This window comes from Nycticebus coucang, chromosome 3, assembly GCF_027406575.1.
Source record: "Nycticebus coucang isolate mNycCou1 chromosome 3, mNycCou1.pri, whole genome shotgun sequence".
NCBI classification, from domain to species: domain Eukaryota; kingdom Metazoa; phylum Chordata; class Mammalia; order Primates; family Lorisidae; genus Nycticebus; species Nycticebus coucang.
The window spans coordinates 124,951,830-124,967,239 of NC_069782.1; the positions used below are offsets into that span (position 1 = coordinate 124,951,830).

The window sequence follows — 15,410 nt, forward strand, 5'->3', positions numbered from 1 at the left end:
TGGTGCCTGTGGGTCAAAGGAGTAGGGCACTGGCCCCATATGCCAGAGGTGGCAGGTTCAAACCCAGCCCCAGCCAAAAACTGCAAAAAAAAAGAGAAGAAAGAAATTGTTCTCACAACCTTCTGAAACTCAGTTTGGGAGATCCTTAAATTAGCTCATTGTCTTCATCTTTTTCCTCTGGATACAGCCCTCAGAATTAGCACTGCCCTGTACCTATTGCTGCTTTGGCAGTTTCTTTATGCTTCAGATATTTTTTTGTTGGTCTCCTCTGTAATGTCTCTTTAAAGCCTAAAGTTTTTTTTTTCTTTGCCTGTTTTGTCATCTATAAAGTGAAGACAGTAATACCTGTCTTGTTGGTAGTTGTGAGCCGGATAAGCAGTGATGGGCTGGTAAGTGTGTAAAACCAGCTCTCTAGGGGTGAAGAGCTGATTGGTAGCATTGGCCAATTTGCATGGAATAAATATTCCCAACATAGCCTATTTCAGGCTATCAGCATGGTATCAACTGACTCACAGAAGTCCTGAAATTTTTAACAGCCAGCTCTTACGAGTACATAGGAATCAGCTCTAGCACACTACTGCAGATAGTAAAACATATCCTGGTACCAGATGGGCCTTTAAAAAGCTCTTTCTTCTAGCAGTCTTTATTCTATGTTGTCCTTCCTGCAAAAAGTTCCCGTTCTCCAGTCCTGCCCTTGAAGCTTAACTATTTGCAGCACAAAAATCCAGTTACATTCCCATTGGTTACAGAACCAAGTAGCCTGAGCATTTTCAAGACACAGAGAATTTGTAGGGAGGGAATTTTTTGACATAATTGCATTCAGCACGGATGATCTAATTCTTAGACTGAGTATAGTGTTAAAAGCTGTCAACAGGGCGGCGCCTGTGGCTCAACAGAGTAGGGTGCCGGCCCCATATGCCAGAGGTGGCGGTTTCAAACCCAGCCCTGGCCAAAAACTGCAAAAAAAAAAAAAGCTGTCAATGCCCTCATTAGGCTAGCTATACTGTAGCCTAGGTTGCTAGACAGAATCTCCAGTGTTGGAGGAAAATTAGAAACACAAGTAAGAAAAGAGGGACATCTGTAGGGAATTATTTATGAGGTAATTTAGGATTTGTTTAACAACCACATTTTTACTATTTATATAAACAAGAAAGGGTAGCAACAAATTCAATAGGGAACTGGAATTAAAGAACATTAAAAATGTATTTATTTTATTTATTTTTTTTATTAAATCATAGCTGTGTACATTAATGCGATCATGGGGCACCATACACTGGTTTTATAGACCATTTGACATATTTTCATCATGCTGGTTAACACAGACTTCCTTGCAAAAAATGTGTTTATTTTATATATGTATATCTTATACGTGTATGTGTTTCTATTTAGCTTTGAGCTTACTAATAGCAATGGGAAAAATTAGGCATAATCAGATCCATTTTATAAATTTTATCTAGCATACCAGGTCCCAGGGCAAAGCAGAGCTATTCCTATAATTGAATCTCAAATATTTCACAAAAGAGATTTTATTAGACATTAGTTTTGACCACGTTTGTAACATTGTAATTTCCTACAGCAATTTTAACCCAAAAGCATAGTACTAAAAAGCCAACTCAGTAATGGTAATTCTGTAATGTATTGAGGCAATTTTGGTATCCAAATTTATGGAAGGAAAGAATTCAGAATAGCTGGAAGGGTGGAGAGAGACATATATTCCTCAAATCACTTCCCATAAATCTTAATTCTCTAGGCTAGCAATTAAAAGAAGATGAGGATCTGTTGTTTTTTTTTTTTCTGAGATACAGTATCATTCTGTTGCCCAGGCTAGAGTGCTGTGATATCAGCCTACCTCACAGCAACCTCAAACTCCTGGGTTCAAGAGATCCTCTTACCTCAGCCTCCCAAGTAGCTGGGACTATAGGCACCTGTCATAACACCTAACTAATTTTTCTATTTTTAGTAAAAATGGGGTATTGCTCTTCCTCAGCCTGGTATCAAACTTCTGAGTTCAAGGGATCTTCTCACCTTGGCCTCCCAGAGTGCTAGGATTACAGGCATGAGCCACTCTGCCAGGCTTTGGAACTTACTTTCTGAGGCTATGTTCTCTGCAGATAGCCTAGGATGTCTGAGTTGATGCTTTGAACTCACAGATTATAAAAACTAATCAAGTAAAGGATTACCAAGCAAAGTTGATTCTTAGTATGGAAATTAAGGAGCTGATTATAGATTTTGACCTCTGTGGTATAGTATCCCATCTATACCTAAAGGCAAACTGAAGAATTCCTAGAGCTGTGTCAGTGTTTGCCTCAAGAATTAATTGGCTTTGGATCCATTCTGGCAAAACACCTAATAGACTGAGTCCCTAAATCCCTACCCTAAAAGTAGGATCAGAATGAATTTTTCCCAAAGATTTCTAAAGAAGCATCTTCCACAGCCATAGGAAGAAACTTGGTGATGTGACCTTGAACCATTTGATTTTGAACAATGTATCTTCTTTTGATATTAAAACAAGAAAGTGATTTTTGTCACACAGTATAATTCTTGGGATTAAAAATGGAAGCATTCTGAATAAGGTTAAAATTTCTTTTTCATTATACAACATATGTAAATCAAGGGGAAAAATACCCTACACCCTGCCATCCCAATTCCATCAACACTCTTTTCTGGGTTTAATTCCTGTTCATGCTAGTATGAATAATAAATATTCCAATTCTAAATTGGAAGAAACTTTTCCAAGGGATTTAAGAGATCAGCTTGGATATTAAATCAATATCTGGTGGGTCTCTAAAGAACATAATACAGAAAGTAAAACTACCACATATGTTAGGTCCCTAACAAATGGAAGGTTTCAGTGAAGGTTGACACATAAATGGAATGAAAAAATAAATGTATGCGTATATGAATGAAATGATCCCTGGAGGAAGGAGAGAGTACAGGTGACCTTATTCTGGAGCATAACTGTCTAAAAAAGAAAGATGAATGAAAGAAAATATATCCAGCTCAGCAAGCAGGATTTGCCTCTGACTTTAATTCTAAGACTTGCTCTCTAGTGTGACTGCAGAGAAATGATCTTTTTCCATTCCTTTTTCAGGGGGCCAGGGAGAGAATACAGAAGTAACATGATTATTGCAGGAATTTTTTTTTTTTTTTTTTTTGAGATAGAGCCTCAAGTTGTCGCCCTGGGTAGAGTGCTATGGCATCACAGCTCACAGCAACCTCCAACTCCTGGGCTTAAGTGATTCTTTTGCCTCAGCCTCCCAAGTAGCTGGGACGACAGGTGCCTGCCACAATGCCCAGCTATTTTTTGGTTGCGGCCATCATTGTTGTTTGGTGGGCCCCAGGCTGGATTCGAACCCACCAGCTCAGGTGTATGTGGTTGGCACCTTAGCCACTTGAGCCACAGGCGCCGAGCCTATTTCAGGAAATTTTTAAAATATATAAAGGAAAGGGGATTTAAAACAGTGCTTTAAATTTGATTCAGATACTTGTAGTAATAGATCATGACCATGTTTATTATATTTCTATTCCTGTATGATGGCATTATTCCATAATTGCATATTGCTTATTTGATTCTATTTTAAAAGAGGACTCTAAATCATAACTTGCATAGCCAAGGCAAAAATTAGAAGCAAAAATATCGAGGCTGTCTAGATAAGATATATTTTTATTTTGTGGTAAAATATATGTGACATAAAATTTATCATTTTAATTATTTTAAGTGTATAATTCCGTGGTACTAAGTTCTTTTATATTATTATAGAAGCATCTTCACCATCCTTCTCCAGAATTGTAGAGATTGGATGAACTGAAAGTGCACCATTAAATAAAACTAACACCTTCCCCTTAGCCTCCCAAGTGGTCCATTTGCAGTAGACTCTTAATGCAAAACTTTAATGCCTGTTTCTTCTGTAACTACAAATGCTTCATTTAATTTTTGTTTTAGAGTATTGTCAATATGTTTTTGATTGGACCTTTGGAAAATGATCTAACAAAACCCAATTTTGCTCCTCTATGGACAAATTTGGCTCTGGGTTAACTTTCAGGCTTTATTCCCCTGGAAACCTAATAAAAAGTGGAATGTCAGCTACATTATCAGCTAATGATAAAAATAATCCTTGAGAGAGGTAAATTGCATCTGAACTGGAAGGAATTATAAATGGACTAACCTATGCTGTGGGCATCCCTAACCTGCATAAAAAGTCTATATATGTGGAGTATGTTGGTTACTATCCATCATACTACCTATTATTTGTTTGAGATCTGCCTTCTATTAGAAAGCAGGATTCTCATCTGTTTAATCACTGCATTTCCATAGTTAGTATTCAGTATGTGTTGAATGCATGAATGAAATGCAGCCAAAAATTTAAGCAAGATGTGAAATGAAAAAAAAGTTTATTGGTTTAAGCAGGAAGGAAGTCACTGGTGATTTTAATGCATGTAGTTTTGGAAGCCATGTCAGGGTGAACCGTGGGCTTCAACATTGGGGGAGCAGGGAGGAGAATCAGTAACATATCACAAAAACAAGAAAAAAAATTTAGAGAAGATAGCGTGCTAGACTGAAAACAGGCAATTAAATTTAATAGGAATTCTTCTCTTTGACTTAGGATGTTTTGACTTAATGATTTTTCAACTATATAATGGATTTTCAGAACATAGCCCATTGCAAATAGCGGAGGATCTGGACTTGATATGCAATGTATGATTTTTTTTATTTTACAATTGATTTATTAGGTTATTAGATGGATTTCTGACTTACAATGGAACTATTGGGCCATAACTCCATTGTAAATGGAAGAGCATGTGAATTATATTCTTAAAAATTTGTATTATATAGTGGTAAAGTCTAGGCTTTTAGTATATCCATCACTCAAATAATGTACATTGTACCCTTTAAGTAATTTCTTATCACCCTCTACCCTTGTGAGTCTCCAGTGTCTCTCATTCCATATTTTATGTCCATGTGTACATATATTTAGCTCCCACTTATAAGTGGGAGAACATATGATATTTTAACTTTAACTTTTAACTGTATACATATTTAGCTCCCACTTATAAGTAAGAACATGTGATATTTTAACTTTCTTTTTCTGAGTTGTCTCACTCTAAAAAATGGCCTCCAACTCTGCAAAAGACATGATTTCGTTCTTTTTCTTTGTGCCGAATAGTATTCCATTTTGTATATATACTACATTTTCCTTTCTTGTTTTTTTTTTTAAACCACGTTTTCTTTATCCAGTCATCCACTGATGGACACTTGGTCAATTTCACATTTTTGCCATTGTGAATAGTACCACGATAAACATACAAGTGTAGGTATCTTTTTTTTTTTTTTTGAGACAGAGTCTCATTATGTTGCCCTCAGTAGAGTGCTATGGCGTCACAGCTCACAGCAACCTCAAACTCTTGGGCTTAAGTGATTCTCTTGCCTAAGCCTTCCAAGAAGCTGGGACTATAGGCCCCTGCCACAACACCCAACTATTGTTTGGTTATAGTTGTCATTGTTGTTTGGCAGGCTTAGGCTGGATTCAAACCCACCAGCTCCGGTATATGTGGCTGGCTCCCTAGCTGTTGACCTACCAGTGCTGAGCCACAAGTGCAAGTATCTTTTTGATATAATGATTTCTTCTCCTTTGGGTAGATATTCAGTGGTAGGATGGGTAGGTTGAATGATAGTTCTATTTTGAGTTCTTTGAAAATTCTTCATACTGCTTTCCACAGGGGTTGTACTGATTTACATTCCTACCAACAATGTATAAGCATTCCCTTTTCTCTGCATCCTCACTAACTTCTGTTATTTTTTGTCTTTTTAATAATAGCCATTCTGACTGTATAAGATATCCCATCTTGGTTTTAATTTGCATTTCTCTGATGATTAGTGATATTGAACATTTTTTCATATGCTTGATGGCCATTTGTATTTCTTCTTTTGTGAAATGTCTGTCTTTTGCCCATTTTTTTTTTCTTTTGAGACAGAGTCTTGCTTTGTTACCCTGGCTAAAGTTTAATAGCATAATCACAGCTCACTGCAACCTCAAACTCCTGGGCTCATGCAATCATCCTGCCTCAGACTCCTATGTAGCTGGGACTACAGGCACATACCACCATGCTAGGCTAATTTTTCTCTTTTTGTGGAGATGGGATCTCACTCTTGCTCGGGCTGGTCTTAAACTCCTGACCTCAAACAATTCTCCTACCTCAGTTGCCCAGAGAACTAGGATTATAGGGTGAGCCATTGCACCTGGCCTACTTTTTCTTAAAGAGACAAAGTCTCACTTTGTCACCCATGCTGGAATGCAGTGGCATGATCGTAGCTCACTGTACCCTCAAATTCCAGGGCTCAAAAGATCCTTCCTCCTCATCTTCCTTAGAAGCTGTGACTACAGGCACACCATCATGCATTGCTAATTTACAGTTTTTTACTTTTTATAGATTTGGGTTGTCTCTATGTTGCTCAAGCTGATTTCAAACTTCTGGCCTCAGGGTCCACTTTTTAATGCAGTTATTTGGTGTTTTTTTTTTTTTGTTGTTGTTGTTGTTGAGTTGTTTGACTTCCTTGTAAATTCTGTATATTAGTTCCCAGTCAGTTACATAGTTTAGACATATTTTCTCCCATCTTGAAGGCTGTCTGTTCATTATGCTGATTTTTTTTTTTTACTGAGCAGAAGCTTTTTAGTTTAAGTCCTATTTATCTATTTTTTTTTTGTATTTTTGCTTGTGTTTTTGAGACTTTAGTTATGAATTCTTTGCCTAGACCAGTGTCCAAAAGAGGTTTCCTAGATTTTTATCTAGTATTTTTCAAGTTTCAGGTCTTTCATTGAAGTCTTTAATCCATCTTAAGTTGATTTTTGTACATGATGAGTGATAGGGGTCCATTTTCATTCTTCTACATATGGGGGAGTTCAATTTTCCCAGCACCGTTTATTTAAAAATGTGTCCTTTCCCCAGTATGTTTTTGTTGACTTTGCCAAAGATCAATTGGCAGTAGATATGTGGCTTTATTTTTGGGTTCCCTATTCTGTTCCATGATCCATGTGTCTATTTTTATGCCAGTACCATACTATTTTGGATACTATAGCCTTGTAGCATAATTTGAAGGCAGGTAAGGTGATGCTTCCATCTTTGCTCTTTTTACTTAGGATTGAGCTATTAGGACTTTTTTTTATATGAATTTTGAGATTGTTTTTGGAATTCTGTAAAAAAAAATGCTGGTATTTTGATAGGATTGCATTGAATCTATAGACTACTTTGGGCAGTATCATCATTTTTAACAATATTAATTCTTCCGACCCATAAGCATGCAATGTTTTTCCTTTTGTTTGTGTTGTCTATAATTTCTTCATCAGTGTTTTGTAATTTCCCTTGTAGAGATCTTTTATCTCCTTGGTTAAATATATTCCTAGATATTTCGTATTTTGTAGTTATAAATAATTGATCTGGTTTGTAGCTTAATAATTACAGGTATTCAGAAATGCTAATGATTTTTGTACATTGATTTTGTTATCCTGAAACTTACTGAATTTATTAAATCTCAGAGTTTCTTGGTGAAGTCTGTAGGGTTTTCTAGATATAAGATCATGTCATCAGTGAGCAGAGATAATTTGACTTCCTCTTTTCCAATTTGGATGCCTTTTATTTCTTGCTAGGACTTCAATACTATATTGAACAGGGGTGATGAATATGACCTTCTTTGTCTTGTTCCAGTTTGTGGAGGGAATGCTTTCAGCTCCTCTCCATTTAGTCTGATGTTGGCTGTGGGTTTGTCACATATGGCCTTTATTATTTTGAGTTATGTTCCTTTTATGCCTAGTTTATTGAGGATTTTTATCATGAAGGAATGTTTAATTTTATCAAATATATTTTCTACATCTATTGGGATCACAATATAGTTTTCTCCTTAATTTTATTTATTTATTTATTTATTTTTCCTTTATTTTATTTATGTGATGAATCACATTTATTAATTTGGTATCTTAAAGCATCTTTGCATCCCTGGAATAAAACCCACTTGATCATAGTATATTACCTTTTTGATGTGCTATTAAATTTGATTTGCTGGTTTCAGGTTGAGGATTTTTGTGTCTATGTTCATCAGGGATATTGGTTTGTAGTTTCCCTTTTTTCTTGTATCCCTGTCTGGTTTTGGTATTAGGTTGATACTGGCCTCACAGAATGAGTTAGGGAGATTTCTCTTCTTGATTTTTTTGTACAGTTTTAGGAAGATTGGTACCAGTTCGTCTTTGTGCCTTTAATAGAATTTGGCTGCAAATTCATCTGGTCATGGGCTTTTTATAGGAAGGGAGTTTTTTTTTTTTATTATTGAATCAGTTTTACCACTCTTTATTGGTAATTTACCAATATTTACCACTCATTATTGGTCTGTTTAGGATTTCCGTTTCTTCCTGGTTTAATCTTGGGAGGTGGTATTGTTTCCAGGAATTTATCCATTTCCTCTAGGTTTTCTAGTTTGTGTACATATTGTTGTTCATAATAATCTCTGATGATCGTATTTCTGTGGTATCAATTGTAGTGTCCTCCTTTTTATTTTTTTAAATTTTTATTTATTTTTTTTTAGATTTGAACTACTTAAGTTACCTTTTTGTTAAAAAGAAAGAAAAAAGCCCCAAAGATTTATTTATTTATAAAGTGAAGATGATGCAATTCTGATTATATCCTTAGAAAGCTTTGATGAGATCCAATGTATGTGAGTGTTCTGTCTCTATAAAGTATACTGTTATCCATCAAAGATGTTCAGGTAGATTAGATATCACTAGGTATCTTCTTTTGTATTTTTGATTTTTTTATTTGGATCTTTCCTCTTCTTTTCTTGATTAGTCTAGTTAGTAGTTCATCAATCTTGTTTATCCCTTCAAATAACTAACTTTTTGTTATGTTGACCCTTTGTATTATTATTATTCTTACTCTTAGTCTCAATTTCATTTATTTCTGCTCTAATCTTTATTATTTCTTGTCTCCTGCTAGTTTTGGATTTGGTTTTTCCTTGTTTTCCTAGTTCTTTGAGGTAAAATGTGGGACTGTTAATTTGTAATATATCTGTTTTTTGATATAGGCATTTAATGCCACTAACTTCTATCTTAGCACGGATTTTTCTGTATCCCACTGGTTTTAGTATGTTGTATTTCCACTTTCATTAATTTCAGAATAATTTTTAATTTATTTTTTACTTTTTTATATAATCTATTTTTATACTTTTTAAATTAAATCATAACTATATTAATGCATTTATGGGGTACAATGTGCTGATTTTATATATAATTTGGAATGCTTACATCAAACTGGTTAACATAGCCTTCACCTCACTTTTTAATTATCGTGTTAAGACATTTATACTCTACACTTAATAGATTTGACATGTACCCTTGCAATATGCACCTCCCTCCATCCAACCTTCCCCCTCCTCTTTCCTCCTTAATCCTGGGCTATAGTTGTGTTTTATCTTTCATATGAAAGTGCGGATGATTATGTATTGGTTTCATAATAGTAATGAGTACACTGGATACTTTTTCTTCCATTTTTGAAATACTTTATGAAGAAGAATATGTTCCAGCTCCATCCATGTAAACATATAATAGGTAAAGTCTTCCTCTTTTTTAAGGCTGCATAATATTCAATGGTATACATATACCATAATTTGTTAATGCATTCATGGGTCGATGGACACTTGAGCTTCTTCCATGACTTGGCAATTATGAATTGAGCTGCAATAAACACTCTGGTGCAAATATCTTTGTTATAAAGTGATTTGGGGTCACAAGTAATACCTAGCAAAGGAATCGCAGGATAGAATGGTAGGTCTACTTTTAGATCCCTAAGTGTTCTCCAAACTTCTTTCCCAAAGGAACATATTAGCTTGCATTCCCACCAGCAGTGCAGAAGTGTTCCCTTTTCTCCACATCCATGCCATTTTGTGATGTGAGCTACTCTTACTGGAGTTAGATGATGTCTCAAAGTGGTTTTGATTTGAATTTCTCTGATTATTAAAGATGATGAACATTTTCTCTTTTGTCTGTAGGCCTTCTGCCTGTCTTCTTCAGAGAAGCTTCTGTCTAGTCTCTTACCCACAATGAAATGGGATCACCTGTTCTTTTCTTGCCAATATGTTTGAGTTCTCTGTGGATTCTGGTTATCAAACCTTTGTCAGAAACATAACCTGCAAATATCTTCTCCGATTCTGAGGGCTATCTGCTTGCTTTACTTAGTGTGCTCTTGGCTATGCAAAAGCTTTTTAATTTGATCAGATCCCAGTAATATATTTTTGGTGTTGCTTCCATTTCCTGGGGATGGGGGTCCTCCTCATAAAGTATTATCCCAGGCCAATTTCTTCAAGTGTTTCTCCATACTCTCTCCAAGTATCTTTATAGTCTCATATCTTAAGTTTCAATCTTTTATCCAGTGAGAATCAACTTTTGTTAATGGTGAAAAGTGTGAGTCCAGTTTCAGTCTTCTACAAGTCACCAGCCAATTCTCCCAGCACCATTTGTTAAATAGGAAATCTTTCTCCCAATTTATGTTTTTGATAGGCTCATCAAAGATTAAATGATGATAAGTGTCTGGGTTCATCTCTTGGTGCTCTATTCTGTTCCATACATCTACCTCTCTGTCTTTGTGCCAGTATCATACTGTTTTGATCACTACTGATTTATAGTGTAGTCTGAAGTCTGGTAGCATGATTCCTCCTGATTTGTTTTTATTTCTGAGTAATGTCTTGGCTATTCAAGGTTTTTTCTTATTCCATATAAAACGAAGTACTATTTTTTCCAGATCTTTAAAGTATGACAGTGGTGCTTTCATAAAGATTGCATTAAATTTGTATATTGCTTTGGGTAGTATGGACATTTTAACAATGTTGATTCTTCTCAGCCATGAACCTGGTATGTTTTTCCATTTGTTAACATCTTCAGCTATTTTTTTTCCTCAGAGTTTCATAGTTCGCTTTATAGAGATATTTCACATCCTTTGTTAGGTAAATTCCCAAATATTTCATCTTCTTTGGCACTACTGTGAACAGGATAGAGTCTTTGACTGTTTTTTCAGCTTGACTATTATTGGTATATATAAAAGCTACTGATTTGTAAGTATTGATTTTGTATCCTGAGATGCTGCTGTATTCATTCCTTGATCACTTCTAAGAGTTTTGTAGTTGAGTCCCTGGAGTTTTCCAGATATAAAATCATATCATCAGTGAAGAGTGAGAATTTGATCTCCTCTGACCCTATTTGGATACACTTGATCTCCTTCTTTTGCCTGATTGTGATGGCTAAGACTCCCATTACAATGTTAAATAGCAGTGGAGACAATGGGCATCCTTGCCTAGTTCCTGATCTGAGTGGAAATGTTTTCAATTTTACTCCATTCAATATGATATAGGCTGTGGGTTTGCTGTAGATGACCTCTATCAGCTTAAGAAATGTCCCTTCTACACCTATTTTCTTAAATGTTCTTATCATGAAAGGATGCTGGATATTATCAAAAGTTTTTTCTGCATCAATTGAGAGAATCTTATGGTGTTTGTTTTTTGTTTTGTTTATGTGATAGGTTATATTTATAGATTTATGTATGTCATATACATGGTGTGTAATTTGTTTGATGTGTTGCTGGATTCTGTTTGGTAGGATCTTATTGAATATTTTTGCATCGATATTCATTAATGATACTGATCTATAAATTTCTTTCATTGTTGGGTCTTTTCCTGGTTTGGAGATCAGGGTGATATTTGCTTTGTAGAATGTTTGGGAAATATTCCTTCTTTTTCTGTGTTTTGGAAAAAGTTATGTAATGTAGGTACTAGTTCCTCTTTAAAGGTTTGGTAGAATTCTGAAGTGAAGCCATCTGGTCCTGGACTTTTCTGTTCTGGGGAGATTTCGTATAGTTGATGCTATTTCAGTAGTAAATATAGGTCTATTGAACATTTCCAATTATTTCTGGCTGGGTCTAGGAAGGTGGCGTGCTTCCAGGTATTGGTCTATTTCCTCCAGATTTTCATATTTCTGAGAGTGGAGTTTTTTTAATAGTATTCATTAAGGATTTTTTGAATTTCTGAGGTGTCTGTTGTTATTTTACCTTTCTCATTTCTGATACTAGGGATTTTACTTTGTAAAAAAAAATATGGAATGCTTCACAAATTTGCATGTTATCCTTGCACATGGGCCATGCTAGTCTTCTCTACTGTTCCAATTTGTATATGTATTTGTATATGTGCTGCTGAAGCGAGCACTTAGGGATTTTACTTTTCTGTTTCTGGTTAGGTTAGCCAAAGGTTTATGAATTTTGTTAATCTTCAAAAAACCAACCTTTTTATTTGTTGATTTTTTGAATGATTCTTTTTGTTTTCAATTTCATTTAATTCTGCTCTAATTTTGGTTATTTCTTTTCTTCTGCTGGGTTTGGGGTTGGAATGTTCTTCCTTTTCCAGTTGCTTGACATGAATCATTAAGTTGTTGACTTCTTCTCTTTCCATTCTCTTCAGGAAGGCTTGCAATACTATAAATTTCTCTCTTAGGACTGCCTTTGCAGTATCCCACAGGTTACTGCAGTATCCCACAGGTTCTGATAATTCATGTCTTCATTGTCATTTTGTTCCAAAAACTTGGTAATTTCCTTCTTAATCTCATCTATGACCCAGCTATCATTCAGCATAAGGTTATTTAGTATCCATGTCTTTGTATGAGTATGAAGATTCCTGTTGTTGTTGAGTTCAACTTTTATTTAGTGGTGGTCCAAGAAAATACAAGAAATAAATTCTATTCTTTTAAATTTGCTGAGGTTTGAATGAGGTTGAGATTGCCAAGCTCCAGCCAGAGGCACCGGGGTGCTAACCTGGCAAATATGTCAGCTCCTTAGTCTGGGCTACTGTCTGGGCTGTGTGCAAGTGGAAGCTGCAGCCCACCCAAGCCACCCTCACCCTGACACCTTCAGTAGTGAACAAGATAAAACGACTTCTTAAAGATAAGCTTGAATATGTAGGTGTGAAAATCAGTGTCTGAACCAGAGGGAATAATGGCCTTTCTTACCCTCCAGAATATACAAAAACAAAAGGAGATTCTGATGAAGAAGTTGTTCAAGATGGAGTAAGAGTATTCATTGAAAAGAAAGCACAGCTAACACTTCTAGGAACAGAAATGGACTATGTAGAAGACAAATTATCCAGTGAGTTTGTGTTTAATAACCTGAACAACAAAGGAACTTGTGGCTGTGGGGAAAGCTTTAATATCTGAAACCTCAGGATTCCTTTGGCTATGATCTCCAGCATCACTCATGGATGCCTTGGTTCTTACCAAAGAAGTCATGTGACTGTCACCTGCTTAATGTGTGGCTGCCTTGTAGGGAAAATAAAGTGATTCATTTTGAAAGTGAAGGTAGTGTGTTAAATTCAGGAAGAAGTGATATTTGGATTCTCTGTAGGGGACAAGAAATGAAATGCCATCACTCTCTTTGGATTATTTTTCTTTTGTGGTAAAGAAGTCCTACCCTACTTAGCTCTCCCTTGTACCCTTTCTTTTAGAGTTAGTTTTATTGGATTTGACTTCCTGGGCACCCATTAGGCTGTTTATGAAATGGACTGAATGGCTTGAATGTGCATCTCCCCTGCATTTTCCCTAATTAAATTGGTGTTTCCTAAAATTCAGAAATAGGAAATCCTGTCTGCTGGTAGTAGCATGGTGGTGCATTATTTTTTTCACACAATTTTGACATAGCCTGTTTACATTTTTATCAAAAATTTCATTGTTGGATGTAAATTTGCATGCCCTTTAGTAGTACTGACAAAGGATTTTCTTGAACTGAGATGGTAGCAAATACTTGATCCACTTGTTTCTAAATCCATTTTATTTGCCACCCTAAAGGTCCACGCAAAGTGAGATCTCAGGCTGACTTTGATTGTTTAAGTTGAAAAGTCTCTTAAAAGCCCTTTAGCCCTGGGGCGGCACCTGTGGCTCAGTCGGTAAGGCGCCGGCCCCACATACTGAGGGTGGCGGGTTCAAGCCCGGCCCCGGCCAAACTGCAACCAAAAAATAACCGGGCATTATGGCAGGCGCCTGTAGTCCCAGCTACTCGGGAGGCTGAGGCAAGAGAATCACTTAAGCCCAGGAGTTGGAGGTTGCTGTGATCTGTGTGAGGCCATGGCACTCTACCGAGGTCCGTAAAGTGAGACTCTGTCTCTACCAAAAAAAAAAAAAAGCCATTTAGCCCACCCCACTCAGTTCTGTATGTGAGGAGGCCAAGGGACTTTTGTTTACTCTTGGGGGTGAGTGGGAACTCAACCACTTTCCCCTTCCTAGTGCTGTCCCCTCTGAGGCAGTCTGTTAAGGTAAACGGGGATCTGGCTTTTTTCCTGGTCAACATACTGATAGAATTTCTTTTTAATTTGATGAAGATCATATTAGTTTTATTTTGAGTGAGAAGAATCTTATTTTAAAACTCTTTTATGTGATCCCCAACAATAAAAAAAAAAAGAAAAAAAAAAAACTCTTTTATGTGAATTACCATCTTGTTTCTTTAAACTTTGAAACAATCGTTTATACTACCAGGGAAGGCATTATAGCAACCCATAATTACCGGGAATGTAGTCATAATTGTTAAGGAAAACATGGGGGTCTTTTCTTAAAATTCCCAATATGCACACACTTTCTGGTTCCTCAGTCCAATTGCTGAAATTTTTAAACAATATTTTAACCTAACATGTTTGTTATCAACATTTCTTTTAAAGTGTTCCTTTTGACACTTAGTTGCTGATTTTCCTGGGTTTGACATATTCAATTTTCTGTGAGATGACATGTATATTTTTCCTGAAAGCTGATTCTCATGAATTTGAATAGCTGAGTTCTTTTGTTTGTTTTTATTTACTAAAATACCTGGCACACATGCACCAAAACCTAGAGTGGTAGTTTTATGTAAATGCTCATGACTTTGTATGATTCATTAATATAATTGTTGATCTACTTATAATTTGTGCAATACTGTGTGTATTTAGAGTGAGTTATGAATAAAAAAAAGTGGTCTCTTTAAAAAAAATTTTTTTCTGAGGTTAGACTTGTGACCTAAGATGTGATCAGTTTTGGAGGATGTTCCATGGGCTGATGAGAAGAATGTTTATTTAGTTTTGTTAGGATTAAATGTTCTGTAGAGGTTAAGTCCATTTGTTCTAGTGTCAAGTTTAAGTCCAATGTTTCTTTGTTTAGTTTATTCTTGGAGGATCAGTCTAACACTCCCAAAGGGGTGTTAAGTCTCCAACTATTATGGTACAGGAAGATATCAAATTGTTCACGTCTGGTAAGGTCTCCTTTATAAATTGAGTGGCATTCTGGTTGGGTGCATAAATGTTAATAACTGAAATCTTTTCATGTTGAGTGTTTCCCTTGACAAATATGATGTGACTATCCTTATCTTTCCTTACC

At 35.9% G+C, this 15,410-nt stretch overlaps 1 protein-coding gene and 2 pseudogenes across 4 annotated transcripts in view; 2 read left to right on the forward strand and 1 right to left on the reverse strand.

Annotated features, from left to right (window-relative positions):
- Window positions 1-15,410, forward strand: part of ENTPD1 (ectonucleoside triphosphate diphosphohydrolase 1) — a 187,343-nt gene that overhangs the window by 104,752 nt on the left and 67,181 nt on the right. The gene's annotated exons all lie outside the window — the stretch shown is intronic.
- On the forward strand, window positions 382-13,232 carry LOC128582540 (iron-sulfur cluster assembly 1 homolog, mitochondrial-like; annotated as a pseudogene).
- LOC128582795 (uncharacterized) lies at window positions 12,118-12,213 on the reverse strand (annotated as a pseudogene).